The sequence below is a fragment of the Balaenoptera ricei genome, chromosome 4, assembly GCF_028023285.1.
Source record: "Balaenoptera ricei isolate mBalRic1 chromosome 4, mBalRic1.hap2, whole genome shotgun sequence".
In the NCBI taxonomy this organism is placed as follows: Eukaryota; Metazoa; Chordata; class Mammalia; order Artiodactyla; family Balaenopteridae; genus Balaenoptera; species Balaenoptera ricei.
The window spans coordinates 72,640,408-72,664,319 of record NC_082642.1 but is presented as its reverse complement, the minus strand read 5'-3'; the positions used below and the strand labels follow the sequence as shown (position 1 = coordinate 72,664,319).

Sequence of the window (23,912 nt, the reverse complement as noted above, 5' to 3'; positions counted from 1 at the left end):
TTCTCCTCATTCCCAGCAGCAGCATTTATAGCAAGGGTTGATTTACGACGCCTCCCATGGCACCGACCATCTGGGATGACTAAGGAGATCATCAAGCTTGGGAGGGTCACTGTTTCGACTTGAACAATCTGTATAAGCTTGGACTCTCCACCAGAAACGTAGCTCATTATGCTGCTAAGCTATTAACTATCAACGTTCATTTTGAAATATAAATCCTGCTCTCTTGGCTACCCCACTGATCAAGTTATAATGTGCTGTGTGTAATGGAAAAGTACAAAGGGAAAAGGTGGAAATTTAAAGACTTACTAAAACTATAACAGCAGTTGATGACAACTCGATTTCTTCATGCAAATGAATTCCTTTTGCCAAATATCAATGTTCCAATTTAACCCATTGCCCCAATTTTAAGTATCATGTTTAATTAGGTATGTAATGCTCCTGTTATTATTTCTTTGGCTTTTTTTCCTGTCCAGGAACTTATTCTTATTTGGGGTTTGTCTTGCTTTTCCTTTTGCTACTCTAATTTATTTTCCTTTTTTAAATTTAAATATTTCCCATTTTAGTTTTTTGGGGGAGGAGGAGAAGCACAAAGAATGTTTTGAAGGATATTACACGAAGACTTCAACTTATCATTAACAAGAAACCATTATACTGGTCCGTCCTAGGGCATGCGCACACAAAACTCATTGCCCAACAAAACAAAACAAAAACCAAAATCTATGTACCATGCATTGCACTAGGCACCAAGGATAGTAAAGATGAATACATATATTTATCTTGATAAGGTGGTTCTCACTGATGAGGCTTATGCTTCTTAGTCCCTTCCTGTGAAAGCATTCTGAGGCTTTGCCTAGTTCCTTAATTTTAATGGAAGTTACCAACTATTGTTCTCAATGGCTCTGGCTTGCTAAGGATTATGTTAACCATTTACTGCTGATCCTCCCTGCAGAAAACTACCAATTAAATGTGGGGAACAATAGCAGATTTAAATAATGGCATGCAATAATTTTATATTATATAAAATACTCCATGCATTTAATATCATTTGCATACTTTAATAGAGCCGTGTAGCCTTGCAATGCAGCTTACTTTGTAGTAACTTTTTCATTCTCAGTTTCTTTATACGCCATGGGCCATAGCCTTAGTTGCTCATACTGACCTTAGATTGACTTCTCTTTTATCTCTCTCAAAAATGTTTAAACGTCCTCACCTTTAGGTCCCACACCTTAGGGTGAACATTGTGCATTACAACACACCTCTGTCTTAAAGTATTCCCTATAACACATTGATATCCAACTATAGCTGGATATCCCAGAGTCATCTCACCCCCTGTTAGAAAAGATAAGTGTTACTATTTTCCAGAGGCCCCATTGCAACCATAACCCTAAGCAATTCTCTCTCTTGAAATTCAAAGAGTTCCTTGCTTCTGATTCTGGAACAATGTCAATAACTGTAGGAGAAACTCTACTTTTTTTTGCCAAGCTAATTTCTATATAACAGCTATCAAAATGTTCTAAATTTTTCTATGGATCTCAATCTCACTGCTCTGTTTCTTTTTGGATACTATCCAATCTTATCTTACTTTTATTTTTAAATTCATTCAGTAGGTCAATCTAATTCTAAGAACCTTCTAAACAAACCCAATCTAACTAAAAACCTAACTCTAGCTTCTTTTATCCAGGCTTCATTAAATCTACTCCTTACCCATATATTTCAAAAAAAAAAAAAAAAAAAAGAGTTTGCTTTATCTTCTGTATTGATCCAACTGATGCAGCAGATGTTCATATCTATAACTGGCGTGACCATGTTCTGTTCAGGAAGATTTCCCATTGCTACAATTTGAATAAAGCCAGGTCAGCACAATCTACTGGGGTCCATTAGGCATCTCTGTAACTAGGATACAAGGGCAGCTGAGAGGCCCAGAAAGAATTCACTCTTAAGCTCCCCACTGTTAGTCTACCTATAAACATAAACAATTGCTTGGAATGTGTACATCATAATGTTTTTAAAAATCCAAAAGGATAATGTGAGTGATCGTTCTGTGTGGGACCAGATATGGGCAAGGAAAAACATGTACCCTGGAAAATAAAAAGAAAACACTGTCTCTCTGCTTAGCCAAAATAAAACACAATTTCTTTAAAGCTGATCCAAAAATTTTAACAAAGGTACGCCAAAGGAAATGTCAATCTAAGCGTTTCCCCAGCACCCCATGTGATTTTTACCAATCACATTACAAGGATTAGGGAAATTTGCTATAGTCCCTAGGATGTACTGCCACTAATCTTACTTTTAATAACTACCTCTTTATAGGAAAGTAAGCATGCTTTCCTGATGAGGACAGATCATGGGAACTGCTTTCTATTAACAACTAATGATGAAACAAATCCTTTCTCAGGGTTTATAGTCGCCTTCCTATATCTGTCCTTCCTTGTGACCCCCAGGTTTTTGACTCTGTCCTACATCGCTTCTTGTGGTGTCATCCTACTTTCATTATTTGCTACATTACCTGTAAGATAGCTTCCAGAATTGCCCGCATAGAATCTTGTGAATCGAATTGGATTTAAATGGAGAAGGGACCTTAAAGGTATTTGCATTTCCTCCAGATATAGAGATAGATAAATACTCAAAATTAATTCTTATATCCATAATTTCTGATTAAGTCTAGTGTTGAAGAAGATCCTATTCTCCAAAAGGAATCTCCAAAGCTAGCGCTAGCATCTCAAGTCAAATTTGCAATATGTGCCCCCAAGAGGTAATATCAACATGGTTCAACTGCAAACATTCCCACTAGCCATGGTTTTACTTACCTGATGGAGCTTTCCTAGTGAACATAAAAGCCTTTTATATAGTATAGAGGATTATTTAATCCTTTAATATAATATGTGCTACTAACTCTTGCTACTATATTTCTATTTCAACCTCCAAGTAACAGCCACTGCAAAATACATTTAGTCTTTCTGAAAGACACTTCTGTGTAAGCTGATGATTATTCAGCTTCTGTTTCTCAAGGAAGATGGGGAAGGTTATCTGCTATCTTTAAAATTGTACATTGTACTTCTATTAATGTCTTTTCTTCTTTGTACATCCACTTTTGAAAGACTTCTAATATATTTTACTGGTTACCTTGATTCTGGTGGCAAGAACAAGCAGTATGCTATGGCTATGAATTAACTATTTACTGCCCAACATACACAAAATAGCCTATACTGCTAGGTTAAGAATTACTTTAAAATTCTCCTCCCAGCATCGTGACATATCTAATTTTTTTCTAACTTTACCCTTCTCCTTTCCCTCACAGTTATAACAATAGTTATAAATATTATAATAAATATTAGTGATCTTTGCCATTCTCATTGATTAGAAAGAGAGTAAGTGATGGAAGTCACTCTCCTTCATTAATAAGCACTGCAATATGTTCTCTGCAGCCTCAGTCACTCTCACATGTTCTTTCCCAGAGCAGAGTTACAACATCAAACAGAGAGAGGGAGAAGAATATCAGAATGAGATCAGGAAGTGTTCTACAAAGGCTGACTTGGTGTATGTGTCCTGGCCTTTCTACACACCTGATGTATACCTCTATACCAGTGACCAAATACTCCTATCAATTAGCATGATTAGAGGGATAAGAAAGGGAAAGGGACTTTTCTTGTTGTTAACAAATGTTAGAGTATAATACCATTTTTCATAAACTATGGTCAGTGGACCACTTGCATAAGGAAAATCTTAAGTAATTGTGGAAAATTCAGATCCTTGGATGTCATCTCAGATCTAATGAATCCTTGTCTCTGTGAGTAGTCTCCTGAATTTTTGGCAGGCTTTCCAGGTGAGTCATAAACATACTAAAGTTTATGATTACTCTATGGGTGTGGTCAAAGAATAATATGTTTACTGAAGAAGGCTAGGCTTAGCACTTAGTTAATAGTGCTACTTAGTTAATAGTGTTAATAGGTATGAATATGTAATAACAATATTTGCAAATAGCATTTGTTATGAGTTATTAAAAGGTTAGTAATCATTGGATGCAGTTAGAGGAAGAAAAGTGATTATGCAAAATGCTTCTCAAGCTTTACTGTACATACAGATCAGTTGGGAATCTTATTGAAATGAAGATCTTGATTCAGTAGATCTTGGGTATGACTTGAGACTCTCCATTTCTAACAAGCTCCCGGGGGATAGTGGAGCTGCTCGTCTGTGGATCATAGTTTGAGTAGCAAGGATTAAGAAGGTTTAAATGTAAGCTTAAAAGAAAGTTCCCAAGAACCTCTGGTGAAAAGTTACTTCAAATAACTATTTGAAGTATTAAAAAATACTATAAATAGCTATTTGAAGTATAAAAATGAATTTTACTGAGCAAACTCCAAAATTTCTAGTGGAGACCCAAAAAGTTATTGTTCAATTTGAGATCGAGGAAATATGAATACCTTTGGAACTGTTTCCTTAACCTGCCTGTGTTCCATTTGACTTTCTACCTGACATGATTTGGGTTGGAAAAGCTGTAAATATAAGCTGTTTTCCCTTCCAGAAGGGAAAATGAACCTGTTTCAAGGTCTGTATAAGTTGTAGCATTTTATGGAATTGGACATAACAGACAGTGTATGAAATAATCCAGGAAGAAGTGTGATTTCAAGAAGATGGAGGGTAATTGGCATCAATAAATTAATGAGTTGACCAATATAAACTAAAATAATTACTGGGGAATTAAACTTACATGAGAAGCATTGTGCTAAAAATTGCATAGGGATTTTAAAATGTAATCCCCAAACAGTCTTATGAACAAAGTATATTTTCCTACATTTTACTTTTGATGAAATAAAGCTCAGAGAAGTTTTCCTAAGATCACACAGCTGGTAATGGCAAAAGCAGGACTCCCATCTCTCTGACTCTCAAGTCTCTAATCATTCTATTATGTCAAACTGCCTTCCTCCAAAAAAGGAAAGAAAAGAAAAGATACTCAGCATTATCAGAGCTCTCCAGCACTCATGCCATTCTTTTCATAGAGCATGAATTCTACATGGGGATTGATATTGCCTCAATAGTAAAAATCAGTTCCGGACCGGGGGCGTGAAAAAAACCTTAGTTATTACAGTAGTTGGAGGACCATAGTGCACAAACAGATAAACAGTATATCGGTTGTAATAAAATATCACAGAGGTTGGAGGAAGTAATTAGGAAAAAAAAAAAAAAACTGAACTAAAAAGCTCCTGGTGGTTGGAAGGCTGGAAGGGGAGTGTGATAATGAAAAAAAATTGAGAAACAGATCATAGAGCATGAAGTTCAACCTTAGAAAGAAACACTGACTTCCTTCAACATTATCGCAGACAATAGCGATGACCCACAGATTCTAGCATATGGGAGTTATCCATCACCAGCCAAGGGAAATGCAACTCACAGGGTGGTAGATGACTCCATGTTGAGATAACATGTTAACCATTCATATGGCTGACACGGTTAATGTAGAATTCTGCTGCTTTCAACAAATAACTTATTCAGAGAAGAGAAAAGTAAGAAGGAAGGGAGGGAGGGAGGCAAGGAAGAAGGAAAGAAGGAAGGAAGGAAAAAGCTGATAGCATCATCCTTTAGTAGGCACTATTTACCCAGTATAACCAGAATATTGTCTACAGTTGTCATTTAGAGTTCTCTAAGCCAAATATCTACCCAAAACCACACAATAAATCATCTGTTAACTCAGCACTTTACAAGAAAACAAAAGGGATTAATTAGTTGTAGCAACTGATACCACATGATAGAATGTGAATTGCATACATCTTTTAAAACAGTTTAGTTAAATCTGAGGTGGAATGGCTGAGCATGAATGGAAGGAGGGGCAGGGGGCGTCTTTGGTGCTGAGGAGCTTCTGACTCTTAGAACTCTTCCTAAGGGAATAGGACTTATGCATGTGGTCCATTCCCAGCACCACACTCTGGAAGAGGAAAATTGTGAGTGTAGGACATCATCTGTCCCTCTGCTTATTCTCCCAACCTGTATCCTCAGGGGGGAAAAAATGTTGGTCCACAGATTCTGAGTAAAGGAGTCTTGTCTGGGAAGAGAAAGATGTAAGTCAGGTGGAAAGAATTGTTTTCTTTAAGAAACTGGGAGTGTAGGATAAACTGTTTTTAGGACCCAGATACAGGAATATAACACATAGGTGAGGAAGAGGAATTCTTCCTAGTTGAGCAGAAAATGCAGGCTGATCTTGCTGCATCAGGAGAACTGATGCATTAGTGGCACAGAAATATTTTGTTGGCAGAGCAGAAGGGCTTCAGAACTTCATGATGCTGGCACAGCCTTGTTCTGGCCAGCTGTGGTGGAAAATGGTGTGAATAGTAATGATAGCACTTTCAAAGGGATTCAAAGGCAACAGACATCACCTAATGAAGGCAGAGCTAGCACAACAGAAGAGGAGAATAGCATATCCATTAGGACTGGGCCTGTGAACCCAATAAATGAGGTGATTTTTGGGCATTCTACAAGATAAATGGGGAGACATGGAGGGTAGCAGGAGATCCTGTCAAAAAAAGAAGGTAGAAATAAGACAGTCATACTGTAATTGCGATGTTACTTTTTATTCCCCCGCTGGTCAGGTTGGTCTGCCCTGGCCATGGGAAAAATCAATTGTATATAAAAACAAGATACAGATAACACAGAATGTGTTCCAGATGTTACACTACCCATCGTCTCTTTTGGGCTCATTCATTGTAAATGGGGTCGTGTCTCTCTGGCTCTGGTCTACATCCTCTTCTTTAGTCATCCAGCTTTTTACCATCTTTCTCACACTTCTGAGCCCCCTGCTCTCTAAGCTCTATCCCTTTTGAAATGGACTTGTAATTTCTTGTGCAAAAGAGGTGAAAGAAAAACAAAGTAGAAGCATATATAATCCTCCACTTTTCCCATTCCACCTTCCCTGCCTTTTAAAAAAGAAAACATCTTTTCTGGGTTTTGCTCCTACTAATATTTGTTTTGCTGATAGGTATTAGTGAAGAAGAGAAGTAAGGTAGAAACTGAGATCAGACAAAGTGCTCTACTTTTCATGTGAACATACAAGAGAGAAAGGAGAACAAAGAAATGAGGAAAAGAAGAGAAAATGAGAAAGAAAAAGAGATCACGAGAGAAACTGCTGTAAACATAAAAGCTACAATTATAAAATTTCAGGAAGAAAACAGTGGAGAAACTTTTTGATACTATGAGTAGGCAAAAATTGCGCGAAGAAGACACAAAAGGAAAAAGTATAAACTGAATTTCATCAAAATTAAAACCTTCTGTTCTTCAAAAGACTTTATTAAGATAATTAAGAACTAAGCAACAGTAAGGGAGAAAATATTTGCAGCACACATATATGACAAAGGACTTATATACAAAATATATAAGGAAGACTTACAGTGCAATAGTTAGAAGACAACTTAATTTTTTAAAGGGAAAATTCTGCAACAGGCTTTTTGCAAAAGAAGATACACAAATAGCCAATAAGCACTTTAAAGGGTATTCAACATTATTAGTCATCAATCAAATGCATATAAAAGCCCCAATAGGATACAACTAGAATGGCTAAAACAAAAAAAGCCCAAAACGCCAAGTACTGGAGAGGATGTGGAGCAACTAGAACTCTTGTACATTGCTGGAGGTAGTATAAACTGGATCACTTTGGAAGGCAGCTAGGCAGTTTCTGATAAACTTAAACATTAATTTATTGTATCACCTAAAAGAAATAAAAACGTGTTAAAAAGAGTTGTGCATGAAGGTTCATAGTAGCTTTTATCAAAACAGCTAAAATCTAGAAACAATGCAACATCAATAGGAGAATGGATAAACAAATTATTGTATTTTCATAAAATAAAATACTACCCATCAATGTAAAAAATGAACTATTGCTACATCAAGGACAAAACTCAAAAGCATTATGTTGAGCAAAAGGAAACAGACACTCTGGAGTCATGATGCTGTCTGGCCTTCTAGAACAAAGCTATATGAGCCACTAGAAAATTTTAAATTATCAAAGTGGTTCCCATTAAATTTCTATTTGACAGATGTTCTGGAGCAAGAAAACTGATGAGATCAGTGTCTACAAAACATCAGATCAAAGGCTACCTGGGTGGTCATGCAGGCTTGACTGCCAAGAAGCATTTGTGAGCTTTCTGAGATGAAAATGTTAAACCTCTTAACTGAGGTTGTAGCTATTCAGGTGTATGTGTTTGTCCAAACTCGTCAAATTGTGTACATAAAATATGTGTATTTTATTTTACGTAAAGTTCATTTCAGTGATACTGATATAAATAAACAAGATAGTGATTAGTGCTGTGAAGGAATTAAAAGAGAGTCATAGGACAGAGAATGAGAGTTGGGGTGGAGAAATCGACTTCACATGGCAAGATCATGGTTGGGGAAGGGTTTGAGCTAAGACCTAATGACAACCATCAACCGACTATGTAAGGATCTGAGAAATGAGGGTTCCAGACAAAGTGCACAGGTCCTGAGGCAGGAGACAAGTTCATCATGCTCCAGGAATAGACTGAAGCCTGGTGGTGTGGCTGAAACTCAGGGCAAGAGGAAGAGAGTGGTAGAAGCTGAAATCAAAGAGGTAGGTCCTGAGGAGCTTTCTAGCGGACTTTAAAAAAATGTAATGAGAAGCCACTGGAGGGCGTTAAACAGAGAAATAACATAATCTAATTCACTATTTTAAAATATTACTGTGACTCTTTTGTAAGGATTTTTTTAACAATGCCTGGTGAATGCTAGGGGATCAAGAGAGAAGCAGCAAGTGGAGTTAGGAAACTACTGACACCGTGGCTTAGTCTAGGCTGGCTGCAATGGAGACAGTGAATTAATAAGTGAGGGTGTGTATTAAGACCTTCAGATGGTTAGAGTTGGGGATAAAGAAATAAGTCCGATAAGACCCCCAGATTTAGTTCTTGATCCGATGGGAGTGTGATGGTGCCATTTGTGGAAATAATGAAGATTTGGGGAAGAAAGGTGGGAAGAATGTAAGTTAAGTAAGCCTTTGGACATATGAGATGAAATCTCAGAGAAGTCAAGGCTGGGGATATAAATGTGGGTGTAGAACTTTTCTTGGCTGTAGTTTGAGAGAGATGTGACTACGAAAGGAGGTTTGGAGAGAGATTTGAGAGATCTCTGAAGATGGGGGGAAAGTAAATGAGCTGGGATGCAGGCAGCAAGCTGGAAAATATAAGAAAATGGTTCTCTTTGAGAGCCTTCAGAAAGGAACATGGCCCTGATGACATGTTGATTTTTAGTCCGGGGAGACCTGTGTCAGACTTCTGAACAGTAAGATAAGACATTTATGCCGTCTTAAGCCACTAAGTTTGTGGTAATTATTTATAGCAGCAATAAAAATCTAATAGTGAAGGACTCAGTTCTGGGAACTTTCAATATTTAGAGGCCAACCTAAGGAAAAGTCAGCCAAAAAAGCTGTGAACAAGGAACCAACATGAGAATAAGATGTCCAGGAGAGAATGGCATCATAAAAACCAAAAGGAGAAGGAAGTAAATAACCGCATCAAATGTGCCTAAGAGGTAACGTGTGGTGAGTACGGAAAAGTGACTGTTGGGTTTGCCAATATGGAAGTCGGTGATGCCCACAGGGGCAGTGTCAGTTTGGGTGATGAGGACAGAACCCTACTTGAGCAAAGAACAGTGTGCGAGAAGTGCAAATGGGTGTGGTGATAACCAACAACTATGTTAATATATTTTCTTGTGAAGATGAGCAGAGAAATAGGACCAATATTTCCAGCTGGGACAACTGGGTAGATGGTAAACTTGGGATAAAAGAAGGAACAGTTAGGGACTTTCCTGGTGGTCCAGTGGTTAGGACTCCGAGGTTCCACTGCAGGGGGCACAGGTTCGATCCCTGGTTGGGTAACTAAGATCCTGCATGCTGTGTGGCCAAAAACAAAAAAAGATGAAAAAAAGTTATGGGGGAAAGATACATTTGAGATCCCTGAAGGTGGAGATGTTCAGGAGTCACTTGCACACACATGTTTGCAGCTTGGGATTCACCATGGACCCTGAGATAAAGAGATACAGATTTTTCAAATCAAGGAAATAGAAATGTTAGTTTAAGTCTTGAGTGAGCTTATGAGATTAGTCAGAGAAACTTAGAAGTAAAGGGAAAGAGAAGTAGCGTTGTATGTAAACACAGTACTAACCGAGATGGAAATTTACAATTTATAAAGTGGAAGTATATAATCTGGCTAAAATGAAAAAAAAAAAAGATATTGATGCTGTTTTAGAAGCACACTTCAGAGCTTTGAGATTAAAAGTAAATGATCAATAAATAACAAAACTGGTGCTGAGGCAAGATAAAGTAGCTTCAGCTATCAATATAGCTGCTGGAAGCCTTATTCTGCTAAAGGCAGAGCATCAAATAGTTCTTGACATGCCCTGCTGATAGTTTCATTGCTCAAAAGGCAGAGGTGATAAAGGCAGCAGTGAGAGGAAATGCTGTTGGCACCTAATTCTGATCAACAATGGGAACTGATGAAGGTATAGAAGTGATGGGAACCTGGGGTGAGAATGATTATGCCATCTTTGAGTTTATAACAATGTAAGAAGAGAGAGATAATATTGTACAGTTATTAAGGGTATACCTCTGGAGCCCAGCTTACAAGATTCAAATTCTACCTCTGACACCAGCTGAATGGATAGCCTTGGACAGGTTACTTAATCACTCTATGCCTCAGTTTCCTCTTCTGTAAATAGGAATGATAAAAGTAATTAATTCATTGGGTTGCTGTGATAACTGAATGAGCTACTACTTGTAAAGCACTTAGGACAGTGGTTAGCACAATAAAAATATTTTTAAAATATGTTAATAATATAATAATAATATCAACTGTGTACCTTAAATTTCAGGAAAGTTATTTTTTAAAAATGTGTAGAGAAGGTGCATTTTATAATGTACAGGGAGTGGATAAATGAAGTTTTCAGGAGATGATCCCCCTTTACTGGGTGTCAGAGAATGGTCACTTACACTTTTCAGGTCATTCAGCACTGAACCAAGGTTGATGTAGTAACCTGCAGTAGTCAAGAGAAGGAAGCAAAAGGTGACTTAAAGTCTTTTTCTAAGGGAGGACTACACCTTAAAATGAGGGAGCCAAATCCAGTCAACAAGTTTCAGATGAGAAGTCAGGGTAGGGGCCTGGGATAAAGCCAAAATGATGGAGAAATGAGTGGGCTCTAGAGCAGAAGAGGAAGTGACAACAAGGGTGGGAGGGAAGCTGAAGGGCCCAAGACTGAACACCTGTGACCTCATGTTTCCAGAGTCTGTTGTTGTCCTTAGTCATATGGTACGACTGAGGACCATGCGGATTTTGACACCAATAATACTAAATTCTGACTATGTGATCACAAAAGATTCCAGACCAGAGCAGAGGACACCGTTGGGAAACAAGTGAAATATTTTATCTTTTGCTTCACAAATATTTGTAACCACATACACACAGTACACACACACACACACACACACAGATCCACCACATAAATTGGTGACAGCAAGATTTTGGAGGATTTAGAGCTATGGAAGATACTGAGCTATGGAAGATACTTTTTAAGGAAGTTGGAATCCAAATGCCAAACATGAGAGGGGATGGTGTGGGAAAATAAACTCGTGGTATGTGTGATGTTTAATTTATGTGTCAATTTTGATGCCCAGATTAAAGAGTGTTTCTGGATGGGATTAGCATTTGAATTGGTGAACTCAGTAAAGTAGATTAAGATCCCCAGTGTGGACGGGCATCATCCAGTCTGTTCAGGGTCTGAATCGAACAACAGGAGGAGGAAGGGGGAATTAACCCCTTTCTTTCCTGCCTCACTGCTTAGCTGGGACATCTCATTTCATTTTCTTCAGTCCTCATACTGGGATGTACACCACTGACTGCACTGGTTCTCAGGCCATTGAACTTGGACTGAATTGCACCACTGGCTTTCTTGAATTTTCAGCGTGCAGATGGCAGGTTGTGGGATTTCTCAGCCTCCATAATTGTGTACACACACACACACACACACAGTGTATTTTCACCATCTTTTAAAACAATCAGAGGATTCTGGGAATTCCCTGGCGGTCCAGTGGTTAAGGACTCTGCATTTTCACTGCAGAGGGCCTGGGTTCAATCCCTGGTCAGGGAACTAAGATCCCACAAGCCGTGTGGTGCAATCAAAAAAATATATATATCAGAGGATTCTACCACAGTGGACCATCAATCCTGCATGGCGGTCAGTTGAAGATGGATGAGTAATGGCTGCTCTTTCTGTAGGTGTACTTTCGGTTCTCTAGTTCTCCACCTTTTACCATCAGGGCCATTGTAGGATTTGAATTTGTGAACCATGGTCAAGCACCAAGAGTCAGGGAAAAGAGCACAACGCCCAAAGCAGTTGGCAAAAAAAAAAAAAAAAAAAAAAATTCGAAGAGAGAAAAGCAGTTAGCAGCTGTGACTTACATGCATGAACCAAAGTGTCTGTGATGGGTAAATGAACTGATCTGGTTTAAAGGGAGACAGATACAAAACCATTTATAGTTGCAAAGGACACTTCTTGATGAGCTCAGATTGTAAAGGAACATTGGAAGGGGATTCAAGGAAGAAGGGACATAAAATTAAAGATTAAATAAGAAGATTAAATAAGAAGATTGGTTTGGATGTCTAAGAAAGAGGTTGAATACTCAAAATGAGCTTGTTTGCAAAAACTTTTGGAAGGCAAAACAGTGGACTTTTTTCTTTTTGCTAAGTTCATGGCAAGAAGGAGATGAAGGAAGGCGGTCTGCTGGTAACAGATGGTACAATGCTAACGGATGACAAACAGCAAACAAGACTCAACTAATTCCTATTTAGCTTTCATCTTCTCCAACCAGAGAATGATCTGGAAAGTGGCAAAAGGAGAGCAAACGTGGTTAGGAGGAAATTGAAAAGCAAGATAGGCAAGGAGATAGTGTGAAAATATAAAGCCTTTTTAATCCTCCTCCAGTCTCAGAAAAAAATTACATCTCAGAGGAGTGAAAGAACTAGAGATTTGATTACAAAACCACCACAGTCTTTGAGAACACCTAAAGAATAGAAAAAATTGGAATTAGAATAAAAGAAATATTTTTTCTTTTCAATTATTATTTTGTTTTCTCTATTAAGATAATACATGTTGGAAATAGGAAATTTAGGACATACAGAAAGGTTACAGGAATTAAAAAAGAAATCATCTATAATTTCAGCTTTTAGAGACAAATGTGATTACCACTTTGGCATAGTTTCTTTCTGAAATTGTATATGCATTTTTATGTAGTTGTGATGCCATAGACTACACTATTGTTCATTGAGTTTTCCTGACTTTAGCATTAAATCATAAACATTTTTCAATGCAATGGTAACTCTTCAAAAACATCTCTTTAATAACTATATACATGACATGATATTATATATTAGTTATGAAATTATAGTAATATTTATACATTAATATTAATATTATATAGTTTTAAAATTATATATATATTTTTTCCTCCTAAGTAATATTTGTTTCCAGTATTTCACTGTTACAAATAAAGTGTGATGAACATCACTACATATAAATATTTCTTCCTTTTCCAGATTTTGCCTCAGGATTCATCCTTTATTAAAATTTGAGGTAAAATGACTCTGTAAAAGGTCTCCATGCACATTATTGAACTGATTTTCAGAGTTTGAGTCAATGTACATATATGACAATGCTTTCCCATGGAATCCTCAAATGAATTTAGTATCACAATTACTTAAGAGTTTGTAACTTAAGAGTAAAAAATGTTATCTTGTTGTTTTGATTTGCATTCTTTTGAATCTCGGTGGGGTAAAAGAGTTTTGATATGTTTATTAGCCATTTGTATTTTCCCCTGTTATTATCTCCTTATATCAATTGTCATTTTTTGGTAAATGTCTTTATACAATGCTTGAAATTTTTATTCTGTTTTAGGGTAGAAAAGGTTATCAATGTAAAAAAAACCCAATCTCCATTAATTATTTTTGTTTTAGATATTGTATCTGATATCAGTAATTGAATATCTTCTTTTTGTTCCCGATTTTCTGGTATATCCTTGGTCTATCGTCTCATAGTCATCCTTTAACATGATGTTATAAGCAGCACAGAGACCATTTTTTTTAACTTTATATTTATAACCATTACTGAAAGGATTGGTATTATATCTCATATTTTGTTTTACATCTTCTATTTTGATGTGTTTCCATACACTTGACTTTGTTTTTACTTTTATTTGTGCGAGTCTATTTTTTGTTTTATTCTGTAGTAGTTTGAGGAGTTATTGTTTTTCTTAATTTTACTAGTGATAACATTTCTCATATATTTCTAAACCTGTATTTCTCTATTTTCCAAGGACAAAAAGCAATTATGAACTTGAATCACTTCTCTACTATAGGAATTTATCACTCTTATGCCATTCTTTTTCCTCCCACTTCTCAGTTTTGTTTATTTTTTTAAATGAGAGTTATGGACCTGGCTTATTATTATATGTTGTTCTAATATATGAAATCCATTTTTAATAATTATTTGTCAATTTTGCATCCTATTGAATAATCACACTACTATAGTTATTTTTTATTCATCCAGTTAGGTTGTTTTAAATCCCAAAAGCATCCTTTTATGTTACCAAATTAATATTCTTAGCTTGTTAAGGGGACTGAAGAATGTGTTTTTTTGAAAGAGTACGTAAGTCTTATGTTTAATGGAGCTTTTAATACCTAAGAAAATTCTTCTGTGGTCTTTCCATTTGAATGACATCTTAGATGGGCATATGAATCTTGAGTCCCTACCACTTAACTTCAACAAAGTTAAATGTCAGACTTTTCTCTACCTTGAGTTATCCACTTAAGTATATCTTCAATTACAAGAAAAGGAAAATAAGGCATATAGTTTCAGAGCCCTTAAACACAGCTATTATCTTGCTTTATCATAATAAGCACAACTCTTAGTCACTATTCTCTGTCTTCTATAATTTAACTTTCTAAAATTTCTTTGTCTTTTTATTCAGCATACTGGGAGAGCTTCTTAGCTTATTATTACCAGATCAATTTTCTCAATTTCATTCCTTTACTGTTTCTAATGTGAATTCTAATTTTTCTCTTTCAGGTAGTTTCCTTCTATAACCTACTACTTTATCCCGTCATTTTCTCTCCCTGTAGTCCTGAAATGGATGTCATAATCTACCCAGATAATTTGTCTAAACCAGTCATAGCTGTTTTATTTCCCATTTCAGTAATTGCCTGAGGATGTGAGGAGAAATTGACTAGGAGATGTTGCACAATGCTTTTCCCCCATAACTAAGAGACTTAGGAAGAGTCATCTCTTTATCATGTTCACATTAATGTGTGTGGATGTGACACGTGGAACTGCTGCTTGAGACTATGAGGTAAGCCAGCTTGAAAACAAGGAATCAACACAATTAGGTTGGAAGAACACAGAGGCCCTGATGACAACTTGACCAGTGTAATGAGCCTACAATACTATTCACTTTGCCTCCATACTTCTAGTTATTTGAGAAAATAATGTATTTATTGTGTAAGCCATCCCACATCAAAATTGTTGATTACAGCCAAAGACATAATTAATACTGGTCTCTGTTTCTACTTCATACTGGTCACATTATTAGACTTTCATTAGGAGAGTAAGGGAAATATTGTCAAGCATTTTCCACCTCTTATAGAAAATTATTTCTGAAGTATGTTCTTTTTCTAAATCTTCAGGGTAATTCTTTTTTGCCTTTATACTGAAAAAGCTTTCCATAAACCCTATGTCATACTGTTTAATATTACCCTGCTTATTCATCCTTAATACTTCTATACTGATGCTTTATTTTATAGAATACAGAATACATGTATTACTCCTATCCAGATACTTAGCCTATTGTGTACTGGTGAATTCTTGTTTTTAGACCAGACCTGCCTGTAGTAATGTGTTCAGTATGAGATAATGTGTTCAGCCTCTATTGTGTTGAAAGGGGAGGCGGGGAGAAGTGTTATCTGTCCCACTAAGGAAATGCCTTTTCCTCTAATTAGTCTATTTAACTATGGTAAACAGTCAGAGGTATTGTAGTTCTTTTTTGTGCAAGGGAAGTACATAAAACACTACATCTATCAGTGTGCACTACTTAAATGGTCCACATTATTGCTCACCCAGCACCACATACAAAGCTTTCTTTTCCTGAGATAAGTGCATAATACAAGATACAATGCAACACTTTCTCCTTTCTCTACTCTCCATCATGTTTTATTCTGGAAATTATAACTTCTGAATGAAATTAGAAAAAGAGGATTGCTGGAAAAATTGGAGGAAGGTGCATGATACTATTGTATGGTGGAACATCACTCTCCTGGAATGTCAAGGACTTGACCTATTCCAGACTAATGACATTTCCAATTTTAATTTAATGCTAAAGAAGTAAAAATCATGAAAAAATAGATTGAGCATATAAATATGGGAAATGAGATAAAATATGGTAAGAAGTAAATGAAATTTAAAATCCACTGGACCACAAGGGAATTCCAGAAAGCTTGTTTTAATGGAAAAAAAATTGATCTCCCAAATCAATCATAGATTACATACCTTTTGTTTGTTGTACATGAAAAAGAAAAAATACCCAACAAAATATCAGGTATGTATATTCTGGGCTTATGTGTATCATCACAAATTGTTTATTTAGTCTGCCTATATCCTACCATCATTCATCATTCCAAATTTTTATTCAATTATTACATTGGTGTGATTTTACAAGCAGATATTCATTTAAACAAAAAAGACTCAGTAGATTGTCCCTTTTGTATATTTTGGCATTAGCACCCTGGATGTACTATTTTCTACCAAAGTTCTTGTGCATCAGGGTTTGGTTGGCTGCCAGATTTTCTGTTCAACATAATCCTTAAGTCACAAAGTTAGGAGCAGACATTGGGGATGCAGTTGTCCATGCAATTCTGGTACAGCATGTGGATTGTGTCTATACTAGAATGTATATTCCAAGTCAATGGAAATTCCCCTCACACAGTAGCATATGGTCTTTTCTTATTTTTAGTTTCCTGTGCCATTGCAATTTTTGTCCTTTAACAGATCTTTTCAAGTATTTTATCTTAGAGTCGTAAGAGGACATAACAGACACCAGGATCTAGCCTTTGCGTTAATTATAACTTCTCTATTATAAAAGGAGAATGTATAAACCAGTAAGCTTGGAAGTATTTCTCTTAGACATTCTATTATCTAATGAAAGTAGTAAACAGGATCTAAGGAGTATTTCAAATAGAAGAGTGGATCCCGAAGCATGAGTATGTGTTCCTTTTGTTTATGCCATACCTACTTAGTCTCTTTTCCTTTATGGTGAAGCTGACTCTACCTATAGATATGATAGGATGCTAAAAATCAGTGTCATCAAATGTTTTCCTTGCATCCCTGAGGTTTGTGGGGAGCCATGGTTTAGGAAGGGATTGAGAGGAATGGAGGTGATGAGTGTAGGTGTCCTATCTTCCTACCCTACCCATCTTTCAACCACAGCAGCTCCACATTTTTTATGTTCTATAAATTATGATTCCATGTAAGACTACATTTGAAAACACAAATTATGTTGCTTTTAAAAATAGAATCCAAAAACCTTCCTATTGATGAAGTATTTTTCTCATAGAAGGAAATTTAATAAAGTCTCTTATGATATTCTTGAGACTCACAATAAAGTGTGGACTGGACAAGAGTATAGTGGAGCTAGGTTGTAGCTAGTTAAACAACCATGCCTACCATACCAACCTGCTCTTCTCTAGTGATATGGCAATGAGGTCCTGACCAATTAAATATTTTCGTTACCAACTTGAAAGGTTAAATGATATGCCATTTAAATTTGCAGGTAAATAAAAACTGAGTTAACCAGGTAATATGCTGAGTGTCAATCAATATTCAAAATTACTTCAACAGACCAAAAACTAATAAGACTAAGTCAGAGATATAGTTCAGATCCACCCTTGAGCCTTAAACATAATTTTCTCAATTGAAAAACAGATGAAGTATAACTTAAGTACTTCATTCGAAAAACACCAACATGTACTTATGAACAGCAAGCCCACATGAGCCAAAAACTATTCAAGAAAAGAAATGTAATTTTAAACTACATTATGTGTAGAATTTATAACATTTCCAGCTGGCCTCTACAGTGGCTGGTCTATATCTGGAGACCATATTTGGGTTCGTGAAACTAAAGTATTTATCAAGGAAGGTGAAGAAAATATTGAGAGATGAGCTATGTTACATGAGAAGGGGTTGTAGGGGTTGAGGATGTTGGGACTAGAGATGAGATGGCTAAGGACAACATCAAACTGGCATCAAACACCCAGAGGCCTACTAGATGAAGTAACACTTTTCTATATTCAAAAGGACGAAACCAGGACCAATGGACAGAGAATATGGAAGCAAAGATTTGGTTCAGTACACAGGAAAAAATTATAACTAGGACTATCCTACAAGAAATGGTCAGCCTCACCAAACAGACTTACAGATCTTGGTAAATCTTCAAGCAGAAGCATTAGGTAAAAGATTAAATTACAAAATCCTGAAGCATTTCTTTTAGAATTTAAGCTTCTATGATTCCATATACAATAGAAGTGTGAGGGAAGATCTTAACTTTTCCGTAGCAGTTTACCCACATGGAAACATGGGAGGGCACCATGATTCATGGCTAAGGACATGGGATGGCCACAGGGAGAATAAGCTCATGGTAATTATTTATCACTTTATTTCTTTTAAATGAAAATAGAGCATTCCAAACTATATGACTTTAGAAGAAAAATGAACTCTTGGTTAATGTTTTCTGCATTATAAATTACTTATGACTGAACTTGCTGTTTTTTCATTTTTGTTGTGTTGAAAGATGATACATCAACTCTATGAGACATTTTAAGAGTAAGAAATATTATCTTCATCTCTAACACTATTTTTTCATGTCATCTATTTTGTCCTCATGTATTCATATTTTTAGGTTTGCCATTATCCAATACCAACATTTTCACATATATCATTAAAATTATTACCTTTTTTCTACTGTTCTATAGCATTCATAATATGTCTCACTAACTGATTAATATTCTCTTTCCACAGTGTTTCATAATCAATCTTTAAGGTTTGGGTTTTTTGTTGTTGTTGTTGTTGTTACTTTTATACATAACGTTAAAATAAATAGCTTGTTGAATTCTAAATGTTTCTTGGCTCTTATAAATAATTACACTTATAGAAAAAACTTTAGGATTGATTTATAAAGTTTAGAAAAGGCCATATTGTAATTTTTACTGAAGTTGCATTGAGTTTATATGGTAATTTGAGGTAATATCTTTACAATATTGAATCTTTCTCTTAAGAAACAACGCATTTGTCTTTGGTTAGTTAAGATTTTTAAAATATATTTTTGTATAGCTGTACAATTTTGTTCACATAGATCGTACATATTTCTTAAGCTATTGTTATAGTTTTGATACTATTGTAAAAGATATCATTTTTAATGTAGTTTTCTAGTGGTTTCTTTGCAAAAGTACAAACCTAAAAGTCTTCGTAATCCAAGAAGGTAACATAAATGACTCTACCCTTTTTTAATCAATAAATAGAAAAATTATATTAATACACTTCCTACAGTTGAGCTGATCTAGCATTCCTGAAATAAAAATCAAGGTTGATTATGTTGTATTATTAATTTTAATTCACTCTTAATATGTGTTTTTAATATTTTATTTAAAATTTTACTTCTACATTCATAGGTGAGATTGCTCTAAGTTTTTCCTGCCTTGTTTTCGTATCGAGGCCACTCCTTTTCCTGAAAAATTTTAAAAATTTTAATCAAGCTTTCTTTCACCTTTTTGGTTTCTTTGAGTGATAGAGCAGTTCTATCTTACATTTACAGTATTATGTTGACTGTTTTTTTAAATTTATAGAAATGTATTTTAAATGTTTCCTCTTAATTGCAAAAGCAATCATATCATAACCTCTTACCATATTACAAAATAGAGGCTCCAGCAAACATTTTTCCTGCCTATTCTCCCATATTTTGTTAAATTCATGTAGAATTCTAACTTTTCTTTGATTGTAATTTTACTGTCTATTTTGCCTCATATATAAGAAAGAGTTACTTCTTAGCTATAATTTTAAATCTCATAGCCATATCATCGTCAACTACTTAAATTTAATTAAAGTTTTACTGGATTCTTCTCTTCCTCACCACTGCTTCTTATATCCTAGGTATTCCCCTTGAATTCATTTATTTTTGCTATTGTTTTGCTGGAATATTACCTTGAATAACTTTTTTTCCAGTAAGTACCTATGTAGCATATTGATTTTAGTTTTTACCCATTTTGGCATAAAATTCTATGATCAAATCCTCTTATTAAATTGTAGACATTGCTCCATAATCCTTTAGCATTCAGTTTAACAAATAAGAATTCATTTATTCATTCCTCTTTCTCTTAGATTTTTCTCTGCACTTTGGAATTCAAAAATTTTACCAAAATTTATCAGATTTGTGTCTTATTTTCCTCTTTAACAGTGTTATCTTAAAATGTTTGAAGAGCTCTTTCAATTTGAAAAAAGACTTGAATTTCTTCAATGTAGGCAAATTTTCTTCTAATATACTATTTTTTTCTCACATATTTTCTTCTAGAATGTTTATTAAACTGATATCAGATATTTTAGATCTGTCCTTTGTCTCTTTTTCCATAAATTTAACATGTTTATTATTACACTAGTACTCAATACATTAGCTTCCAGATTAACAGTATAGCTGTCAGCCATGTCCCTTTTGCAATTCAAACTTTCTATTGACCTCTTTAAATAATAATATGTTTTACATTTCCCAAAAGTTTTTCTATTCTCCAGTTCTCCTCCCCACTTTCATACCAGCAGCCTATTCTTGCTCTATGGATGATATAAAAGCTCAATAAAACACTGCAAGAATATCAAATAGACTTACTTTAAGGTTTTCTTTTGTTTCCTGCATTAACTATTTTTTCAGAGATTAGATCTCTTATTTGTTTACATTACTACCTTCTTTTCCTTCAGGTGATTTTTGCTTATCTCTTCATTTTACTTATGAACATCTAGAATTAATCAGTTTAATAGCCTATGTTTCCTTAGCACTTGTGAAGAATCATTTTTCTCTTGTCAGTGAATATGCCTCAAAGTTGCATAAGCACTATGGCAGGAGGGAAAGGGAACATACAGAGATGAGCTTCCTTTCATGCTCAAGACACTTTTCTTGACATGAATTCTAAAAGCCACGAGTTACCAGTCCTGATTAGTTCTCCAGCCCTAATGCCCAGACAGGGAGTCCACTTTTGCAAACTCTATTCTATTTAGAGATCTATATTTGCTAGCTCTAATCTGGAGGCAAAACCTAATCTAGACACTCTGGAAAGAATGGTGAACTAAAAATCTTTCAGTGATTTACCTGCCAATTTTCCTGTGCTTAACAGCAGACTTTACTCTAATCTTAGTTTCTCACTGTTCTTTTAGGAAAAGCAACACTCACTTTTCCAGTAATGTCTTTCAACTATTACAGCTCCCTCCAAAATAAATCCTAACACATCTGTTTTTCTTTTCTAATTTTTTCGGAGTTTGTGATCTACTGATGGCATCCTTCCCAGTTCTTCAGAATTACTGTGGATTTCTTACATCACTTCAATGAGATTTGAGAACAGATTAGTGTTAAAGGTATGCGCTCAGTCCCTCAACTTGAACCTGAAGTCTCCCTTGAATTTAACCTTTAATCTGAAGAAGATTTTGCCAATGGTCCCAGCAACAATTACTTTCTATTTCCTGAATCCTACTAAAACTTTTCATATAAATCTATTCATATTTTGTCACATTGCATTGTAATTATGTACATGTTTTTCTCTTAACTTGACCATGAACTTTATGAGGATAGCAACAATTTATTTGTGTTTCATTTCCAGGGCCTAACACAGTGTCTCATGTAGAGTAGGTACATAACAGTTATTTAACAAACAGATGAAGGAATGTATACTTTAAATAGGGAAAGTGCTAGCATGAGATGCCAAGACACCAGTTTTGGAAGGTTTCTATGAGTGATTTTTGAAGCTTCTGCAGAGAGTAGAATTCAAACTTCATAAACCTGTTTATGTCATGATTCCTTATGATTTTAAATACTTATGAAACACAAGTATCAACTACAGTTGCCAGACTTTTTAAAAGAAACGGTGATTGCCTCAAGCCCTTTCCCTGTTGGTGGCTTGAGGGAAGATTAATGTCCCACCAAAGATTTCTGCAAACTTCTAGGGAGCTTTTTTCTTATGGACACCTCTAACCCTAGCCCTTGCTTCTCCAGAATTACTTTAAGGACTGTCTGGCTTTCCTGTGTGTGTTATACATTTTCTTCATTGTATCAACACATCAGGGCACTTGATCATGGTCATTAGTAAAAAAGGAAGCTAACAAGCAAACAAACATAACTCATAGAAAGCTTTTGTGTGAACATAAGTTGTTATAAAATGATAATGGATCAAAGTGGGATTTACCTACACGAGGCCAAGAACTGAAAATTGAACATTAGATTTTCCTGTTCCAGAAGCCCTTTCATTTAGCCAATAACTGGGAATTTTCTATCAGATAAATGACCCCATGGAGCATACAGGCTTTTGTGATATTGCTGGCTCCCCTCTCTCTTAGTCCTCATTCCTCTCTCCTTTGCCCATTCCTTCCCTCCCAGACTGCTCCTAAATCCAGCTTCTCCTCACTATAATATTCACCTTTCTTTGACACCATCTTTTGAACTTAGCCCCAGGAACACCTTTGAATATCCAAAACTGATTCAAGTGTTTACATGAAGGAGCTCTATTAGCAGCCCTGTCAGCTATGACATTTAGATTTTATTTAAGGACCCATCTTCCTTAAAAGGAAGTTATGCTTTTAAGTAGTAAAGCTTTTATATTTGTATTAAATATTAAAATAACTAGGCATATTTAATTATCTGCCTTATTTCCAAAAATTCGAATTTTTGCCCAGAACATAAGCCCCTAAAATCAATCACTCACACACCAAAATCTGTGGACATTAATTCACCTCGCAGGCTATGTGACATAAAAAGACTAAGAAATATTGAAATAATCCACACATAAGAAAAGTAGCTATTTTAGAATATTTGTGTGTAATCTTTTCACAAGCTAATCCATCTGCAAATGCCATACATTCAAATAATTGCAGAAGAAAATATAAAAATTACATTGTTATGTCTTTATTTGATGATGATAATTCCAAAATGCCAATCCACAGGAAAAGAATGAGACAGCTATTTTATTATTTAGAACATAAATTCATTGGTGATATTTTTCTAACTAAAAATAAAATATATGACATACTTAGGTTTAGAAACCTAAGTATGTTTAGAAACATACTTAGGTTTCTAAAAGAAAATATTCTTATCCACAAAGTGCTACTAGTCACTATAAAACAAAGAGTTCACCAGTGGTATTTACTGCTTAATTTTTTTAAAAACCAATTAACAAAAACAAAACATTACCCAGGTGTGAGCTGTAATAAATATTTTCTGCATCTGTTTACAATGAATACGACAGTGAAAGGAGTGTTTGCTCTCTGTCCATGGACCATTTGCTATCTCTAGAGAAAATAACAAATGGTATATTATTTCATTTCAGCACAGAAGAGAGGAAAGTTCAGCTAGCCTGTGCTTAAAGGTCCATTTTTCCATTAAGCAGCAATTACTATTTTTATGTCTTAGAAATGCTACTATCTTTATTTTTACTGGTTATAAAGGTAATATTTGTTTCTTGCTGAATTTTCAAATAGTACAGAAGTAGATAAAATAAAAATTGTACCTACTTCTAACTTTATCTTACACTGTCTGTGTACCCTTATAATTCACAATTTGGGGGGAAATACATAGTTAA

General features: G+C 35.3%; 1 long non-coding RNA gene across 1 annotated transcript in view; it reads right to left on the bottom strand.

The window, feature by feature from the left end:
- The window catches only part of LOC132365315 (uncharacterized), a 796,238-nt gene that overhangs the window by 75,480 nt on the left and 696,846 nt on the right, over positions 1–23,912 (bottom strand). The gene's annotated exons all lie outside the window — the stretch shown is intronic.